Source organism: Lithobates pipiens, unplaced genomic scaffold (genome assembly GCF_037356315.1).
Source record: "Lithobates pipiens isolate NorthernLeopardFrog02 unplaced genomic scaffold, aLitPip1_a1.2 Scaffold_22, whole genome shotgun sequence".
In the NCBI taxonomy this organism is placed as follows: Eukaryota; Metazoa; Chordata; class Amphibia; order Anura; family Ranidae; genus Lithobates; species Lithobates pipiens.
The window spans coordinates 108371943-108391332 of NW_027507784.1; positions in this window are offsets into that span (position 1 = coordinate 108371943).

Consider the following 19390-nt stretch of genomic DNA (forward strand, 5'->3'; position numbering starts at 1 on the left):
ACATTGTTTCCTTTCAGCAATATATTTCAGCCAGATTAATACCACGTCGTTTAAGATGGGATGTTCCCCCTAACGATGGACTCCTTGATAGAGATTCCATGTTGGAATGGGAAAGTTTTTTTCTCAATAAAGGTTTAGAACTAATGGAATTTCTGTTGAAACGTAAACAAAGAAAAATGACCATTTTAGAAAGTCAGATCAATGAGATTAAAAACTCCATTGAATCATTTAAGGATACTCCTGATTTCATTAGACTCTCTGTTGAATTAAAGGATAAGATGGCAAAGTGGGACTTTGAGATCCAAAACAAGAAAAAGAAAAAATTCATAAGAGATTCTGATGATTTCAATGGGGGAAATGTTTTTAAATGGCAAAAAATGAATCAAACTGAGGGAGATATTCACCACAATACTCCTATTGAGGTTGATGTCATGGCCCCTGTACCCCCACCTGGCTCTCTAAGCACCCCTAGTTTGGAACATCTGGTATCTGAGTCCAGTAACACTAGGAGTGGTGCTCCCAGGGGTGGTACATATAATAAGGGACCCCGTAATAATTACGGAAGAAAAAGAGGTAGAGGTAACGGTAATCATGACAGGAATTTTGATTCTAGGGAAGTCCCTGTTAATGAGTCTCAGTACTATTATGATTATCATTCCCCTAACAGACAGGGTGGATACCAGTCTGATTATGGTTCCCATCAGAGGGCTTTCTATGGTGGCCAACCGAGATACTCCTTACCTGTGTCTAATAGGTATACACCATTACAGTATGGAGGAGCTGGAGAGGGAGGGGATTTTTCGGGTGCACAGAGTGGACCCGGAAGGGGTCCTTATGTGCAACCCCCTGTCCACCAACCTATCAATCCACCATTTGCACCTCCACCTATCCATCAGGAGTGGTGGAGACAGCAACCGTATGGAACCCCCCGGTCGGGCAATCAGGTTCGAAAAAGAAAAGAGAGAGAGGAAGGAGAGGGGGCAGGAGAATTCAAAAAACAAAAACCCCAATAGGAGCAGGTATATATAACCTAAGTGGATGCCCACTAAGTGATAACGAGTTAAAAGTTTTGGATAGGGGTTTAAAGTTTGCTCCGGTTAGGAATTTGAATAAATTCCACACTTATGTTAATATTCAAAAGTTCATCAGGAATTTAAACATGAAAAAATATTTCTTATCCAATCCGGCTAGACAAGTGAAAGTATTTGAAAATCAACACTCTAATCTCCGTAACAAATCCACGTTTAACCCTTTAAATGCTGATAATAAGTTTCTGGAGGTTTTTAAGAATGTTGTCATAAATGATTTAGACAATCTCAAAGTACGTAAAGTAAAGGACCCCCAGTATATCAAATTGGGAATGGAATCCCTTAGGAGCAGGGATGATATTATCATACGCCCCGCAGATAAAGGGGGGGGATTGGTTATTTTAAATAGGATCAATTATATGTCCGAAATGAATAAACTTGTCAGTGATACTGACACATACCATATTCTGAACAAAGACCCCATGTTGCAGTTTAAGGATGAATTACATTGGTTAATAGAAGAAGGAAAAAATAAAAATATTCTTAATAAAAAGGAGGGATCTTATCTTGATCCATTATTTTGCAGAACCCCGATTATATATAGCCTACCAAAAATCCACAAGGATTGTGTCAACCCGCCTGGCAGGCCTATTGTCAATGGTATTGACTCTATCTCTTCAAGAGTGTGTCAGTACATTGACACCTTCCTACAACCCCTGGTGTTTAAAACCAGAGCATTCCTTAAAGATACTAAACACATCATTCAAATCCTTGAGTCATTGGAGATTACGGCCTCTTGTTTTTTTGTGACTGCCGACGTTGGTTCACTGTACACTATTATAGGACACAGTGATGCACAAGCTTCAGTCCAGTGGGCTATGTCTACTTATTCTGATTTATCTGAGTGCCACAAAAAATATATTCTCAAATGCCTAGATTTTTGTTTATCGAGGAATTATTTTTGGTTTAATCATCAGTTCTTTTTACAAGTGAGGGTGGTTGCCATGGGGGCTAAGTTTGCTCCCAGTGTGGCCAATCTATTTATGGCCCACTGGGAGGAGGACGTCGTGTTTCGGAACCGCCCCAAGGAATTAATTTGCTACAATAGATTTATAGATGATCTTATCCTTATATGGGATGGTGACCGGCTTGGTTTGGATGAATTTATCGGTACCATGAACGGTAATGAAAAAAACATCCAGTTATCATGGAATATCAGCCAAGAACGGATGGTGTTTCTTGATCTTGAGATCACCAAAGCGAATGATGGGCTAGTATTAAAAAATCATTTCAAGCCAACTGATCGGAATTCGTACATTCCCCTGGGGAGCTGCCACCATAAGTCTTGGTTATGCAATATCCCCAGGGGACAGTATGTAAGATTAAGACGGAACTGCTCTCGTATGGATGATTTCGTGCATCAAGCCCATACCCTATCCTCTAAATTCCAAGAAAAGGGATATGATCGCTCTGTTCTTGAACATGAAATTTCTTTGGTCCAACAGATGGATAGATCCCTTTTAGTTAGAGATAAGATAAAAGAATCAGGAGTGGAAGGGGTCAATTTCAGAATGGTTCTTGATTATAACGTACAGTATAAGAAATTCGAAAAAGTTGTTGCCAAAAATTGGTTTATATTGAAACAGGATCGAGTGTTGGGCCCTTTGTTACCTGCACGGCCCTCTTTCATATATAAGAAGGCTCCATCAATACGTGACCAAATAGCACCGAGTGTTATCGATCCCCCTGTACAAACTGAAAGTAGACTTTTCTCTTTTTTATCCGGCTTCTATGCGTGCGGTAGATGTACGGCATGCAGACATTCCAGATGCAATGTAAAAAGGAGAAAATCCTTTATAGCTACAAGTAACAATAAGGAATATAAGATCGATAAACTTATTACCTGCTCTACTATAGGGGTGGTATACATGTTACAATGTGAATGTGGTCTCCAATATATTGGCAGAACCTCTAGACCCCTACATGTGAGGTTGGGTGAACACGTAAATAATATCAAAAAGGGTCTTAAGACCCACAATGTGTCTCGCCATTTCAAATTGGTGCATTCTCAGAATCCCAAAGGTTTGAGCTTTTGGGGGATTGAGAAGGTAACCAAACATTGGCGTGGAGGTAACTTCATACGCCAATTAAGCAAACGTGAATCTTATTGGATCCATGAAACAAGGGTTCTAGCCCCGAGGGGTCTAAATGTGGATTTTGATTTAAATTGTTTCATTTCGGACAGATAATTGAATTGTTTTATTGTATTAAAATTTTTTCCTTTTGCACTTGTATTTGTATTTTAAATTAAATTTTATTTTATTTTTATTTTTATTTTCATTTTTATTTTTATTTTTATTTTTATTATTTTTATTTTTATATTTATTTTTTGCTTCTAGTTATATTTTGGTACTTATTTTTATTATCCATGTGTGGATCAGTGTAGCTTTCTGATGGCGTCAGCGGCATTGCGGGTATATTTATTAGGTTTTTATTTTTGACTTACCAGGAGATTATATTGTACTGCTTTCTTTGGGCAATATCCTCTTTCTTTCTCCACATAGTTTATGTGAGAATAATTAGAGGATTGTATCTTGTTGCTAATCAGCAGACTATAATTTTGTCTCTCTCTGGTTTGGTTTTAACTTCTCCATAGCATATATACTTTTTGATATTTTTTGATGCTTCCTCTCTCCTTCCTGGGTTTGGAGTGAGCGCAGATTTATGTTCCGGTGTCACGTTTGATACGTGCTGTCTACGGTATCTGTCTTGCGCATAACTCCGCTTTGTATTGGTTCTATATTAGTGTGTTAGTATAAAAGCGGCCGTCCGACGTCATTCCGTCACCGCTGATGAAGTCCCGCCTACTCTCTGGGACGCAACGCGTACGGACCACGTGACCTGCGTCGTGACGTCATCCGCCAGCTGACACACTGATCCATGCATGGTACTTTTTGTCTTAGCACTCAGCACTGGAGATCAGTGCTTACAAATGTGAGTGGTATTTGTCTTTTATTTATTTGTTTAATAAATTGGCATCAACGGAGAGCACTAGATTTGCTTGTTCTTTTTCATACATGATATCACATTGATCTGATGATACGGAGGAGAACCTTACCTGGAAATGCTTCCGCTTGGTCTGCTGTAACCTTATGATCTACCCTTGATGGGAACATGCGTTTTTGACCTATCTGATATATCAGGGGTCCACTTGTTGAGGTGAGAGTTCAACTTGCTCAATGGTGAAGGAATCACATCGTCACTTGATATATTGATTGAAGACACATTACACAAGTGGACTATTTCTGAACTTTCCTTATCATTCACTATATGGACTTTTTAGTTTTCACTTTATGAAATTTATTGTATTATTTTGTATTTGCGCTGTACTGATATTTTTTGATTTTGAGATGTGGGATTTGGTAATTTGACCTACAGTATTCTAGCTGCATTTTTTTATATATTTTCTCACTGTATTTGTTGTGTTTTTAGCGCTGGTTGATTTCTCACTCTAAGGGTCTGTTGTGGTCTTGGGGGGACCCCCACGCCGATTTTTTCGGCGTTGGGGTTCCCCTTTAAGTCCATACCAGGCGGCGGGGCCAGCGATGTCTCCTTCGCGGGCCCCGCCTACCTGGAGACGCGCTCGAAATGAGCGGACTTTCCTCCGCGTGTGTGGGCGAGTCCGTTCATTTCAAAAGTAGGGCGGATAGTACGGCGGACTTAGTACGCCGTATTAGTCCGCTCAAAAAGTGCCGTGTGTGGGCAAGTAGCCCGTTCGGAAATTCCGACGGACAGTCTGGCGTACGTTTCCGCCAGACTAAGTACGTCATACAGTTTGACCGTGTGTACGCGGCATTACTCTTCCACGCTCCATGGATAAATGTTTGTATTTGCTAGGGGGAACCGAATGAGTACACATGCTTACTTTATTCCTTGCTCCCATAGGTTTTCTTCTCTGCATGTAAATGGTCCCCCAAAGTTTCACTTCATTGCCCAGCCAGTTACAGCTCTCTGGTGTCACCATTTACAATGCAGGGCCAACATTCCTGCATTTGTATGGATGGATGATGAGGCCATGACAATTTTGGTGCATTGGACAGAAGAAGAGAGCACTGGCTTTAAAACATCTCCTTGACATTTAGTTCAAAGGCTACATGAGGATGTATATTCTTTATCAACTGATGTGTATTCTTTATCAACTAAAATATTCTACCAAACACACTAAATACACTAAGGCCGCGTACACACGGGCGGATTGTCTGCCCAACTAAGTTCGTCAGACAATCCGACAGACAGTCCGTCCAACTTTCGAATGAACGGACTTGACCACACACGATGAACAGACAGTCCGCCGAAAGCTTGCGCGATGACGTGTACGGCACGTAAGACGGGACTAGAAATTCGACGACCAATACACTGCAATGCAACCTTCGGCCGTGTAAATCCTTTCTGAGCATGCGCCATACTTAGTCCATCGAACTAGCCTACTCACGAGCGGATTGTCCGCTGAACCGTGTTTCAGCGGACAAAATTACGGAAATTCCGAAAGACTAAGGCCGCGTACATACGGGCGGATTGTCTGCCCAACTTAGTCCGCTGAACCGTGTTTCAGCGGACAATCCGCTCGTGTGTGGGCTTCAGCGGACTTTTTCAGCGGACAGTCTGACGGACTTAGTCTTTCGGAATTTCCGTAATTTTGTCCGTCCAAACTTGGTTTTGTCCGTCCAAACTTGGTTTCAGCGGACAGTCCGCTCGTGTGTAGGCAAGTTGGACGGACTAAGTATGGCGCATGCTCAGAAAGGATTTACACGGCCGAAGGTTGCATTGCAGTGTATTGGACGTCGTTTTTTCTAGTCCCGTCGTACGTGCTGTACACGTCATCGCGCAAGCTTTCAGCGGACTGTCTGTTCATCGTGTGTGGTCAAGTCCGTTCATTCAAAAGTTGAACGGACTGTCTGTCGGATTGTCTGACGAACTTAGTTGGGCAGACAATCCGCCCGTGTGTACGCGGCCTTAGTCCGCCAGACTGTCCGCTGAAAAAGTCCGCTGAAGCCCACACACGAGCGGATTGTCCGCTGAAACACGGTTCAGCAGACTAAGTTGGGCAGACAATCCGCCCGTGTGTACGCGGCCTAAGAGGCAAATGTATAAAGCAGTGAATCTGACACTGAACAAACATTTACTGCAGGTTATTCTTCTTATGCTTAGGAGTAATAAAACATTCCCATGACTCTTTCCCTTTAAGGAAATGAAATTGCTTCTTTGGTGAAAATGGTATCTTAGTCCCTTTAGGCAAACATTCCAGTACAAATAAACATTGTAAATTGGTGATCCCTTCATATGAACATCCACTTAAACTTTACAGTCTGATTTATTTTCAAACCTTACAGTTCACCAGAAGGCAATGAAGTTCACTGCTTGTGACTCCTAAAATGTAATACATTTAAACATGTGTTCCTCTTCTGAGTTTTCATCTAAAAAACATGCCATGATAGACTTCATTTGTATGGCATACTTACTGGAAATAAATACGTAATAAAAGTCTGAAAACACTTCCAAACTTTTTGTTTCATAGTTCCCGTAAATTGCTTTGTGGGTTGTTATGCTATTTAACGGCCCAGTATATCAATCTTACGATGTATTCCACAGCATAAGCTTTCAAAACTAAACAGGCTTCTTCATCATCTTTTTTTTTACAACCGCATTGTAACACATTTGCAAGTTCAAATGTCTTTGTATCACCACCAGTTTTCAGGGAAGGACTGAACTTTTTAAATGTATTTGAACCAAACAGTGAAGTTTTTGATCTCCAGCCATGTAAGGCCTTTTCAAATGAATCATCCTTTGGGCTAAATATATACTTAGATTCATAATTTGAATATAAATGAATCACCAAAAAACACATTGTCCTTCTTTAGTGTGTTTCAAACTCTCTTTTGTCTAAATCATAGCTTTAATATACATATTGCATCATTATATGCAGTGTTGCCAACCCCCCTGAAGTGAAATTTACTGACAGGACGTCCAAAATTTACAAAAAGCACACATTTTTTACTGGCAAAAATCATGAAATTTACTGACACTTCAAAAAATAGCTTAAAAATTACAGTTTTTGATGCAAAACAGTGCAAATGTCATTATTTAAGCTACAAACATGTAGCTAGTGAGATGGGCAATGTGTTTAAGGTATAACAAAAGGCAAAAAACATATTTCTCCATTTACACGAAGGTCAGGGGTTAACATAACAGAGTATGGAGGTGCATGGACAGAGAGCAGCATGGAGAAGCATGGTCAGAGAACAGTATTGAGATGTATGCGCAGAGGACAGTAAGAAGGCAGTATTGAGGTGCATGGGCAGAGGACGGTATGGAGGTGTATGTGCAGCAGACGGTATTGAGGTGTATGGGCAGAGTACTGCTTTGCATGGATGGAAGTACCTCTTAGATTTCTTTTGTGCAGTGTGCAAGCTGTGTGTATGGCCAACTTCAGAGGGTTTAGGTCCGCTTTAAAATGAATACTTTCACTCAATAAAACCCAACATCTACCACAGTCATCAATTTACATTTTTTTTACATAAAAAAAAAAAAAAAAAAGGCGACACATGTCTGCCTCTCATGTCCATGCTGATCAGCTGTCCTACCTGCATCATAAAAGATGTCCAGCACCACAGTCTACTTCATTTTTACTGCAATCATTCTCAAATAAAGCTCATTCTAAAAAATAAAACACAATGCTTTATTTTAAAGCTTTTGCCCAAAGTGTATATGATAGATTTTTTTTCCTTTTTTAAATTTTGGATGAAGTGTGGAAAAGACACCCTCTCTGTTTGTTAGGAAATCCACATTTTTTGAGATTTCATCAAAGCAAGAGATGAGGGAAAATCTTCCAATGGGACAAATGTTCTGATGACAAATGTCTAAGATGGGAACTCCCCTCACTTTGGGGAGATTTCCTCTAATTTTCTGTTGTATCTCTAGGACAGGAAGTAAAGGGAAATCTCCATAGCAGCAAAAAAATGCCTGATGTAGATTTTAACTCTATATCCAGAAATAAAAAAAGGTTCTGTTTTACCTATACTTCAAGCTATCAATGGACTCTTGTTATTCTGCAGTAACTAAGACTTCCTCTCCATTGTACCAAGATGGGAACAGCGGATAGGTCTCTGATAACATAGCTTATGTATTTAAATATAGTGGTATGCTAGACAGGCCTATATATTTGCATATATAGAGTTATGCCGCATACACACAACCGGTTTTCCCGTCGGAATAAACTGAAGGTTTTTCCGATGCAGTTCCGCTGAAACTGTCTTGCGTACACACAATCACACCAAAGTCTGATTTTCAAGAACGTGGTGACGTACAGAACGTACGACGGGACTAGAAAAAGGAAGTTCAATAGCCAGTAGCCAATAACTTCTGTCTCATACTTGCTTCAGAGCATACGTAGTTTTTGGTCTGTCGGAACAGCATACAGACGAGCGGTTTTCCCGATAGGAGTTGATTCCGTCGGAAATATTTAGAACATGTTCTATTTCTAGGTTCGTCAGAATTTTTGAAAAAAAATAGTCAGATGAGGCATACACACGATCGGAATATACGATGAAAAGCTTTGTCTGACTTTTTCTGTTGGACATTCCGCTCGTGTGTATGCAGCATTAGTTTTCTAGGTTAAATAAACAACAATGAAACATACGTTTCATACTTTGGATGGTGATATTCAAGAGTTCCATTTTTAGACGTACATAGAAGAGCCATTTAAAATAGGTATTTTATTTGTAAGCCAGCTAATTTATTATAACTTAATAAATAATAGAAATATTTTTTTTTATCAATGAGTTTTTATTAAGTTTTTCAGAGACAAACAAAACATAATACAAGAAAGAAAAGAAAAGTAGGGTGGGTATCTGGACACAGGATATACAGCAGTTAAAGATGCAAGAATATGTAGTACAGACAATATAAGTACTGCTTGTTCAGTTAGTATAAGTCAAAGCAAAATTTATCGTATCAGTTAGCGATAGTAAGGTTTCAAAATAAGATGTGACCATGTATCAAGGCCCAAACCTGGTGGTCCATAACTTCCAATCTTTATCAAATTGCTTACAGGAGAATGAGTTGATTGCAATCAATCGTTCAAACGAATAGTTCCTATTTACAATGGCGACTACTTCAGAGAAGTTAAGGGCCATAGATTTCTTCCAATTGCAAAGAATTAGGTTTTGTGTGGCCAGTAAGATATGTGTTACTATAGCTCTATCCCCATGTGGAAAGGTTTCTATACCAATGTGCAGTATGGCTAGATTGGGGTTTGGGGGGGTTAGGACACCTGTGAGGTCAGAAATTGTTTGGAAAACTTTATTCCATAAGCTTTTCAAGCTTGGGCATTCCCACAGAATGTGAATCAAGTTTCCGGTGTGACCACAATTCCACCAGCAAAGTGGTGAAGAGGATGGGAACATGACAGACATTCTAAAAGGGGTATAATGCCACCTATATATGATTTTCAGGGTGATTTCCCAGTGACTCACACAATGGGCGGATTTGTGGATAGATTTAAAGGCAGAGAGCCATTGTTCGTCAGTAAAGGTGGTTGCTAAGACCCCTTCCCACTTCCTGAGGGCTGGTGGTTTGTGAAATATGCGTTTATCCTGGAAAATATTGTAAAATAATGATATGCCTTTGGTATTATGATGCGAATTCGAGTAAAATGCCCAGGCCTTAGTGGGTACTTGGGTGGTGGGTATCGGGCGCGACTTTAAGTAGTGAGCAATACGAGTGCAGGAAAACCATGTAGTGTGCGGCAAGTCAAATTCCGATAGAACCTGTGCTGCCGATTTGGGTTCCTTGTCCCGGCATAAGTCTTGGATATAGCAAATATTTTTCGCCTGAAGTTGCGAAGTTTGTAGGGAGGGGAGTTTGGCATTTAGGATTTCTATTGGTAAGTCATATGTTATTATAGTCAATTCCTTGCTATCCTGTTTTAGGAGGAATCGCCACGCTTGAAGTGACACCTGAATAGTGGGGGGCAAACTTTTGGTGTCCCAAGGGTCCCAGGAGTCACTAAAGAGGAAGTCTGTGGAATTATCTACAGGGAGCATTGAAATTTCCATGTCTGCCCACAGGGGGCTTTCTACTGGGTGGAACCAGTGTTTGAGCTGGTCAAGTCTTGTAGCCCACATGTAGTCTCTTAGGTCCACACATCCAGCTCCCCCTGTTGATTTGTGGGGCGTGAGAATGTGGCGAGGGCATCTAGCCTTTTTACCCCCCCATGTGAATTTCCACATACTGTTGGATAGCTTGTTAACGTAGTGTAGAGGTATTGGAATTGGTAAGGAGCGAAACATGTATAATATTTGGGGCAGTATAGACATTTTGTAGGCCGCAATTCTGCCTAGCCATGATAACTCCCTCCTTCCTATATCTGCAAGTTGGCGGTCTATTTTGGCCAATAAAGGTTTGAAGTTAGCATCAGCTAGGGTGGGGAGTGTATTAGTTAACGTCAGACCCAAATAGGTAATGTTTTTGGTGGCCCAAGAATATGGAAGAGTGGATTGTAAGGTCTTTTTTGCTTTCGGGTGGGTCCCCAGATCTAAGATCAGTGACTTAGTGTGATTAACCTTATAGTAGGAGATAGCTCCAAATTCAGATAGGGTTTTGTGGGCTTGAGGGAGAGAGTGTATAGGGTCTGTTAATAATAGGATAATGTCATCAGCAAATAGATTTATGACATGCTTGGATTTGCCAAAGGAGAAACCTTTGATCTGGTCATTCGCCCGTATAGATTCTGCTAGTGGTTCTATGATCAGGTTAAATATAGTAGGGGAAAGAGGGCATCCTTGGCGAGTGCCATTCGTTATGTCAAACAATTTGGATAATAGGCCTGCCGTGTATACCTGTGCTGATGGGCACGAATAAAGTGCCATAATAGCAGTGAGTATTGGTCCCTTGAAGCCAAATTTGCTCAATACCGCTTTCATATACGTCCAGTGCACTCTATCGAACGCCTGCTCTGCATCTATGAAAAGAAGCAGAGAAGGCGTTCCGGAGGCTTTAGCGTGGTGAATAACATTGATAATGCGCCTAGTGGCGTCTGAAGTTTGCCGCCCCCTCACGAAGCCCATCTGGTCTTTTGGTATAATGCATGGGATGATATCTGTCAATCTTCTACCCAGTAATTTAGCATACATTTTTATATCAGAATTTAGAAGGGAAATTGGCCTAAAATTAGCAGGAGTGGTGGGATCTTTACCCGGTTTTGGCAAAGTTACTATGTGGGCTCTCAGCATCTCAGATGGGAAGGAAGATGTTGATTCCGCTTTGGTGAAAACGTCAAGAAGGTGCGGGGAGAGCAGGTCTATGAGGGCTTTATAGTATTCGTTCCCGAAGCCATCTGGACCTGGGGATTTGCCATTGGGCAAGGTGGATATAGTCTTAGCTATCTCCTGGAGCGTGAATGGGGCATTTAATTGAGTGAGATGGTCCTCCGAGAGAGATGGGAGATTAATGGCCTGCAGGAATGTCTGAATGTCTTGCGCAGTCGGTTTTTGAGTGTTTACGTCATTGCGTAGATTATAGAGAGCTCCATAATAATGCGCAAATTGATTCGCTATGTCCTGGGGATTCGTGATTTTGTGGTGTGTTGTTGGATGTATTAAATGGGCAATTTTGGAGCGGGTGCGGGCAGCTTTTATTCTATTAGCTAGGTATTTCCCTGCTCTGTTTGCATGAGCATAAGAATTTAATTGTAGTCTGCGTAGGTGTTTATCAAATTTTTGCGTAAGGAGGTTTCTCAGTTTGTTCCTAAGGTCAGTGATGGTGGCCGCTATGGCGGGCGCGGGGAGATTTTATTGCGGGTGTCTAGTAGATGTATTTCAGCCAGCACATCTTTGAGTAGAGAATTGTATTTTTTCTTTTCTCTGGCTCCTAACTGTATAAGAATACCTCTCATGAATGCTTTGTGTGTATTCCAGAGGACAAAGGGATCAATATCTGGAGTGGAGTTATTTAGGAAAAATTCTCTGAGATGCTGAGAGATTATTGGGGCAAGTGTGAGTTCTTGGAGAAGCCTATTATTGCAACGCCAGATAGGTGGTGAGGGGGCGGCCCCCTGTGTATCAATAGACAATGAAATTGCAGCATGATCCGACCACGTGATATCATGTATCGTAGCGGCCCGGACCCTCTGCAAAAGCCATTTGTCAGTGAGGAACATATCAATTCGTGAATAAGTACAGTGTCTAGCTGAGAAAAAAGTATAGTCCATTTCATTAGCGTGGTGGCATCTCCAGACATCGAAAAGGTCTCTTGTGTGTAAAAGGTTAGGTAGAGGCGATGATCTACACTTATGAACAGCCGTAGTGTCCAAATGATGATCCGCTATGAGGTTAAAGTCCCCTCCGATGAGAAGACTACCGTAAAGCATAGATTCAGCTTTCTTGAGCACTCGTCTGATGAATCTCAGTTGGTGGGAGTTCGGAGTATAAAGCGTTACTAAGGCCGCGTACACACGGGCGGATTGTATGGCCTACTTAGTCCGTCATACAATCCGACGGACAGTCCGTCCTACTTTCGAATGAACGGACTTGACCACACACGGATGCACAAACAGTCCGTCGAAAGCTTGCGCGATGACGTGTACAGCACGTACGAAGGACCTAGAAATAGGAAGTCCAATACACAGCAATGCAACCTTTCGCCGTGTAAATCCTTTTTGAGCATGCGCCATTCTTAGTCCGTCGAACTAGCCTACTCACGAGCGGATTGTCCGCTGAAACCAAAGTATGACGGACAGAATTACGGAAATTCCGAAATACTTAGTACGCCAGACTGCACGCTGAAAAAGTCCGCTGAAGCCCACACACGAGCGGACTGTTCCCTGAAATGTGTTTCGGCGGACTAAGTAGGCCATACAGTCCGCCCGTGTGTACACGGCCTAAGGTGAAGGGTTGGGAGTCAAAGTCGCCTGTTAGAATTATGAATCTACCTTTATCATCTATAAACGATTCCTTAAGAAGGAAGGACACAGTGTTCTTTATCGCTACCATCACCCCACCTTTTTTACTATCTGGAGTGCATGCCAAAAATATGTGCGGTAATCCTTATGTGTACAAGTCGGAGTTTTCCGCAGTTGGAAATGAGTCTCTTGGACGAGAAGTATGTCCGCTTTTTGTTTGTGGGCCTCCTGCCAGAGTGAAAAGCGTTTTGCGGGGTGGTTCAGCCCCCTTACGTTAAGAGACAAGCAGGTAATAGTCATTTATGGTGTGCTAAGAAAGTCTGGGGACCGTAAGTGCATGGTACTCACTGTTGTCGCATATTCTCAATACATGTGTCTGTACCAGTGCTGAGCGGAATATTGTTAGTTCCTTTACAAGGGAGTTCTTGGTCTTGGTGTAGAGGTCCATGTGTCCAGAAGGGAGGAAAAAGGGAAAGAAACAAAAACATAAGACAAAAACTTGCAATGGATGTATAGTAAAAATGGATCTAACAACTGATCCGTGTGCAGTCATGACTGCTGAACTTAGTAACAGGGCGATTGGAGAGTAAGAACTGACTCCGTCTGCCAGAGAGAAGTGAGATGCAGGTTGTGGAGTAGTTAGGAGCTACTCCCGGCCTGGTGTTTGTTGTGACGCTTGTGTGAAACTAGCTTCCATTCTTCCTGGAGTGGCGGGGGGCGCCTTGGGGGAGCTAGAATAGGTGGTGGATCATGCAGAATCCCCCATTGGGTTAGGAGGGTAATGCCTTCTTCCAACTTATTTATGGATTTGGTGACCCCATTATGTGTGATGACGAGCGTAGCCGGATATTTCCATTTGTGTGGAATTTTGTGGTTTCTCAGAGCTTTCGTGATTGTAGCCAGATTGCTTCTCCTCTGCAACGTGTGCCGAGAGAGGTCCGGAAGGATTTGCAAATCAGCATATTGGGGAGGTATATTCTCAGGGTTACGTGCTGCCTGAAATATTTGCTCCTTAACATGGAAGAAATGGATCCTCAGTAGTGTGTCTCTCGGGATGCCCTCAGGGATGAAGGAGGGTTTGGGGATCCTATGGATCCGGTCCACTATTAAGTCCTGTGCGGTCAGATTAGGCAGTAGGGAGGAAAACAGCGTTTGAGCATATTGTAAGAGTTGTTGCGCAGAGACAGATTCGGGTATTCCCCTTAGCTTAATGTTGTTACGTCTGCTGCGGTCTTCGAGGTCTGCGACCTTATCTTTCAACCATGCTATGTCCTCCCCCTGTGCTGTGTGTGCATCCACCATCACATTGTATGTAGCTGAGAAATCCTCTATCTTGCGCTCCACCCTGTCCACTCTGACCCCTATAGCCTGCACTTCTCTGTTGCATTGGTTGATACCTTGCACCATATCAGTGTGGAGAGCTGACCGGAGTGAGATTAGATCGGTCAGATGTGGGAAAGTCTGCTATGGGGTCAGGGGCCTGTGGTATTTGTGCTGCCTGGTCACCCTGTGTGGCGCTTACCTCCATGTCTTGATTTCTGTCAGGAGAGAGCAGCCTGGGTTTGGATTTAGCTGGGCTCCTTGTTGTGGGGCTCGGTGTACCTGAGGACTGGCCACTGTAGGACCCCGCAGGTTCTCGGTGGGTGTTGAGACCTCCGCCTTCCGTCCCGTTCTGCACGGCCTGCTCTGCTATGAGGCGAGGATGCGATCCGCCGCCATCTTGCGGAGGCCTGCGGGATTTCGCGGGGAAGAAGTGAGCCAGTTTCTGCGGTTGAGGAGCGTTTTTTCGTCTCCGCGACATTCCCCAGCTGTTCCGCCAATCGTTCGGGTGTGTCCGTTAGTAGTATACAGCCGGTGAGCACTGGTGCGGCGTGTTCTCTCTGGCGGGCGAACGGAGCTCCAGAATCAGACGTCCATCTTAGAGCTCGGTCGCCACGCACCAATAATAGAAATATTTAAAGAGAAATGCAGGCAGTACTTACAGGACCACATTAAGGCATGGTACCCATCTTGTTTAACCTTTTTTTAGGTTAAACATACCATTGAAATAATTTTGTTATATCTGTTTCATAAGATCAATAAATACCTGTTGATCTTGCCAGAAATCTTATGAGCTGATAACTTATTGTGTGTTCTTTGCCTGTGCTTCATTGGAATAAGATACATTATTTTCTCAAGGACTACATAGTTGCATCAATCTATGTAATAGAGAATAGGCGTAGGGAGGGGTTCTGTAATCCTATTGTGTTTATGTTGTCCTGATGCAGAAGGGTAAGTGAGCGTTGTCATTCTAGGACTGGAAGTGTGTTCCTAGGAAATTTACTTGTAAAATTAAAGAAAAAAGCATGAAAAAGAGCAGATTTGACATTGCTAACACTATTGTTGCAGCAATGGTTCCAAAGAAAAACTGTGATTTCCAACTTGGTTCTATACCCCTACCCAGCCTAAACCCTTTCCCTCCCATGCTCCCATTTGCCCAGCTTTGGCTTCTTTTTGCCGTTCTCTTTTATTTTCTTTAACTTTCCTTTGCTCCACATCTCCCTAGCTCATTTTTCCTGTCACCATTATCCTCCGTCCCTCCTTCTGTCTCCTTCCTTGCTTTCTCTAGTCCCAATAACAGAAACATACCCAATACGCTACACCCTACTGTGCCTTGACATGTTCAACATGTTCCTTATTCATTTGACTCTCTATACCCTGTAAACATCACATTTCTTGTAACTATAATGTATTACATCAACAAAAATTTTTACAGCAAAGTTGCAATATATTTGATTTTAGATTTTGGGTTTAGATCCTTTAATACACAGAGAAGTGGTCCAATGAGAACCGAAGATTTGATCCAGATTAAAAACTGCCCTTCTTTCTTACTTTACAGATAAGAAAACAAATCTGTCCCTGTTTACATAAAAATGACTCCTTTCAGTCCCTCATTACTATTACACACAGTCCTTTGATGGCAAATGAATATGTACTGTTTACAAGAGTAATATGATTTTAATTAAAAACAATTTAAGCCCTCATCTTGTCTAAGCAGACAAGGCAGCATGATCAGATGGGCTTCATGATATATACTCACAGCTATCAATTCTAATACATGCAAACTTTCTAGGATACATTTCTGATATATCCTGACATTTTAAAATATGTCCTTTTCTGTTCTGCCGACTAAACGCAGATTGTTCAGTCTTATATCACTGTCACAGCAGTATTAGAACAGATGGCTGCTTCATCACAAAATCAAGAATTAGGATAATTTATGCTGTTCACTCTTACAAGAATGTAGATATGTAAAGCGTTTGTAATCTGCATACTGAACATAAGAAGGAATGTAAGCCTGCTGAAGTTGGCTTGGACTGAATTCTTTGAAGAAGGTGCAAAAGGGGCTTTAGTGAGCAGGAACCACTCCTAATACATTGCTAAGGTAAAACATCAATGGCATTTCTTTGCTTGGGCAATATAGGCAATTACCTCTGTGGATTTGGTTTCATTCTATCCTCCTCCTGTTCCAGTCAAACACTATGTAGGAGCATAGGTGTGCGCAGTCTATTGCATTAGGGTGTGCAACCCAAAGCTCAAACACACACTATTAATCACTCACGATGTTCACTCAGAAAGAGAATGGGCCAGTAAATTACATGTTTACCAGCCCCTTCCCCAACTCGTCCTAAAACATCCCCACAGCAACAGTCGGCAGGAGAGGAGAGGAGGGAAGCTGGCAGCACTGTGGGGGGGAAGGGGGGACAGGGCAGTAGGGGGGATTTGTGCTGCACAGGATGATTAGCGTGTGCCTGGGCACACCTGGCACACCTGGCACACCCTGTGCACACACCTATGTGTAGGAGCTTGCAGTTAAAAGTGGAGAGCTGAGAGTATGAGTATGCTTTCATCTCTCTGACACTTGGACAAGTCAAGTGTATGCCCCTGTCAGCGCTGGAAGTGATGAGGAAACAGTGGAGACACAACCTGCAACACAACAATTTTTTTTTACATAAAATGGGAAAAGTAAAGAACATCTGCTCCCCTTATTTCTTGTCCTCCAGGCACAGTGACAGAAAGGGAGATCTCCCCAACAAAGTCTGAGATGACAAAACTAGACAGATTTGTACTTATCCCAGGTCTATCCAAAACAAAAAGAATATTTTTTTTGACTAGAGTTGCTTATAACATGTGCAATCTTACAAATATAATAAATTGTTATTGTAATATTTTTTGTGGGTGTGGTATCTTAACAAGATGGGTAATCAGCTGAATTATCAAACAGGGAGTAAATGTAACTTGAGTTTACTAAACAGGTTCAAAATTAGAAGGAATATTGCAAAACAGGTTTAGGGTGGCAAAAAACTATATACCCTGCAGAATAATGAAAAATAGTTTGATGATGACTAGTGATGGGCTCAATGTTCGAGTCGTAATACAGTTCAGAGTATATAGTGCAGTCAGTGTAGTATATATAATACAGTGCAGAGTATATAGTGCAGTCCGTGTAGTATATATAATACAGAGCAGAGTACTTTAACAAGTGGCCCCCAGATCCTGGTCCTGCCCAAGTGAATGGGTATCGGGTACTCTGTACCCTTACCCATTCACCAAAAAAGTGTCAAAAAGTAAAAAAAACAAGAGACAGTTTTTGTCAATTCCTTTATTAAAAAAGAACAAAAAAGTGTCCTGCAATGTACATCCATCTTCAATCACGCCACCCTACGGACCTGAAAAATAGAAAGAATTAAAAAAGCTCAACGACTGTTATCTCTTGGCTTTGACAGCTGTTATATAGGCAAGGGCGGGGCCACCTGGTGATGTAACCAGGTGACCCTGCTCCCCTTCTGACATCATGTTTACATCAACGGGTGGCCCCGCCCTTCGCTATATAAGAGCTGTCTTAGTGAAAAGACAGCAGTCGCCGGGAGGCCTCCCATGGAGGTGGAGTTTTTTCGTTTTTTCTATTTTTTGGGTCCATGGGTATGTACCCGATACCCATTCACATAGAGGGGGGCAGGATCTGGGGGCCTCCTTGTTAAAGGGGGTTTCCATATTCCAATAAGCCCACAGCCCCCGACAACCACTGGCCAGGGTTGATGGGAAAAGGCCCTTGTCTCCATCAGCATGCGCTCGTTCGTCCCCCCATCCTGACCGGTCAGGCTGCATGCTTGGATAAGGGTCTGGTATGAATTTTGGGGGGACCCCACGCTATTTATTTTACATTTTGGCATGGTGTTCCCCTTAAAATCCATACCAGACCCAAAGGGCCTAGTATGGACTGGGGATGGGAGGAACCCCATGGTTTTTTTTTCTTCGTTTTTATCTATATTGCCGGGAGCCAGCAATACATTACAGCCGCAAGCAAGTTTAAATTACCGTATTTATCAGCGTATAACACGCAAAGGCGTATAACCCCCCTTTTTTCAGAGGGAATGTTAAGAGAAAAATGTTTTCACAGCCCCCTTTACAGTACATGATCCCCCTCCCCCTGCACAGTACACAGCCCCCATCCAGTAGACAGCCCCCAATCTAGTACACAACCCTCTCCCCCGTACACAGCCCCCTTCCCCCTGCACAGTACACAACCCCTCATCCAGTATACAGCCCCCTTCACAGTACACAGCCCCTTATCCAGTATACAGCCCCCTCCCCCTGCACTCCCAGGGGACACCCAGTCTCCTGGGACAGCACTGCCAGCATACTCTACAGTTAAGAAAAAAACACTGCCACCCCCTTCTACACCGCTCCTCCTGTGTCACTCATTGTAAAACGAAGCCTCCATATACTTCATTATCTCATGTGACCGCTCTCCTCCTCCAATCTAAAGCTACACTTGGAGGGGGAGGAGAAGGAGCATGAGGAGGAGAGCAGCCAGAAAAAACTGAGCTATTGAGATATTTAGAAGCTTCATTTTACAATGACACTGACACAGTAGCAGTGTATGAGAAGGGGCTGGCAAGTGATTTTTTTTCATCAAATTTAGACTATGCAGGCATTGCTGTCCCAGGGCCAGGAGAGGCAAGGCGGCCGGCCTGACACCCCTCCAATGGGTGGCTCCCGGGGCGGGCTGCCTGATCCCTGCCCCCTGTTGGTAAAACATATTATCAGCATGTAACACGCAGGCACTGTTTACCCTCTTAAAAAAAGGGGAAAATAGGGACTTTGGGACTTTAAAGGCTTAGTTTACCCTCTGTTTTTAGGGGGAAAAAGTGTGTGTTATACGCTGATAAATACGGTTAATTTTTTCCTTTTAGATATGTCATTATTGCTGTGACATGTTCTACATGTCACACAGATGCACCACTTTACAGGCAGACTGAGGGGACCCCTCATGTATGATATTTAAAGAAATATTTCATTTTTATTGTTTCACTTTAAGCATCATTAAAATCATTGCTCCTAAAAAAAGTTATCTTTTTAAAAA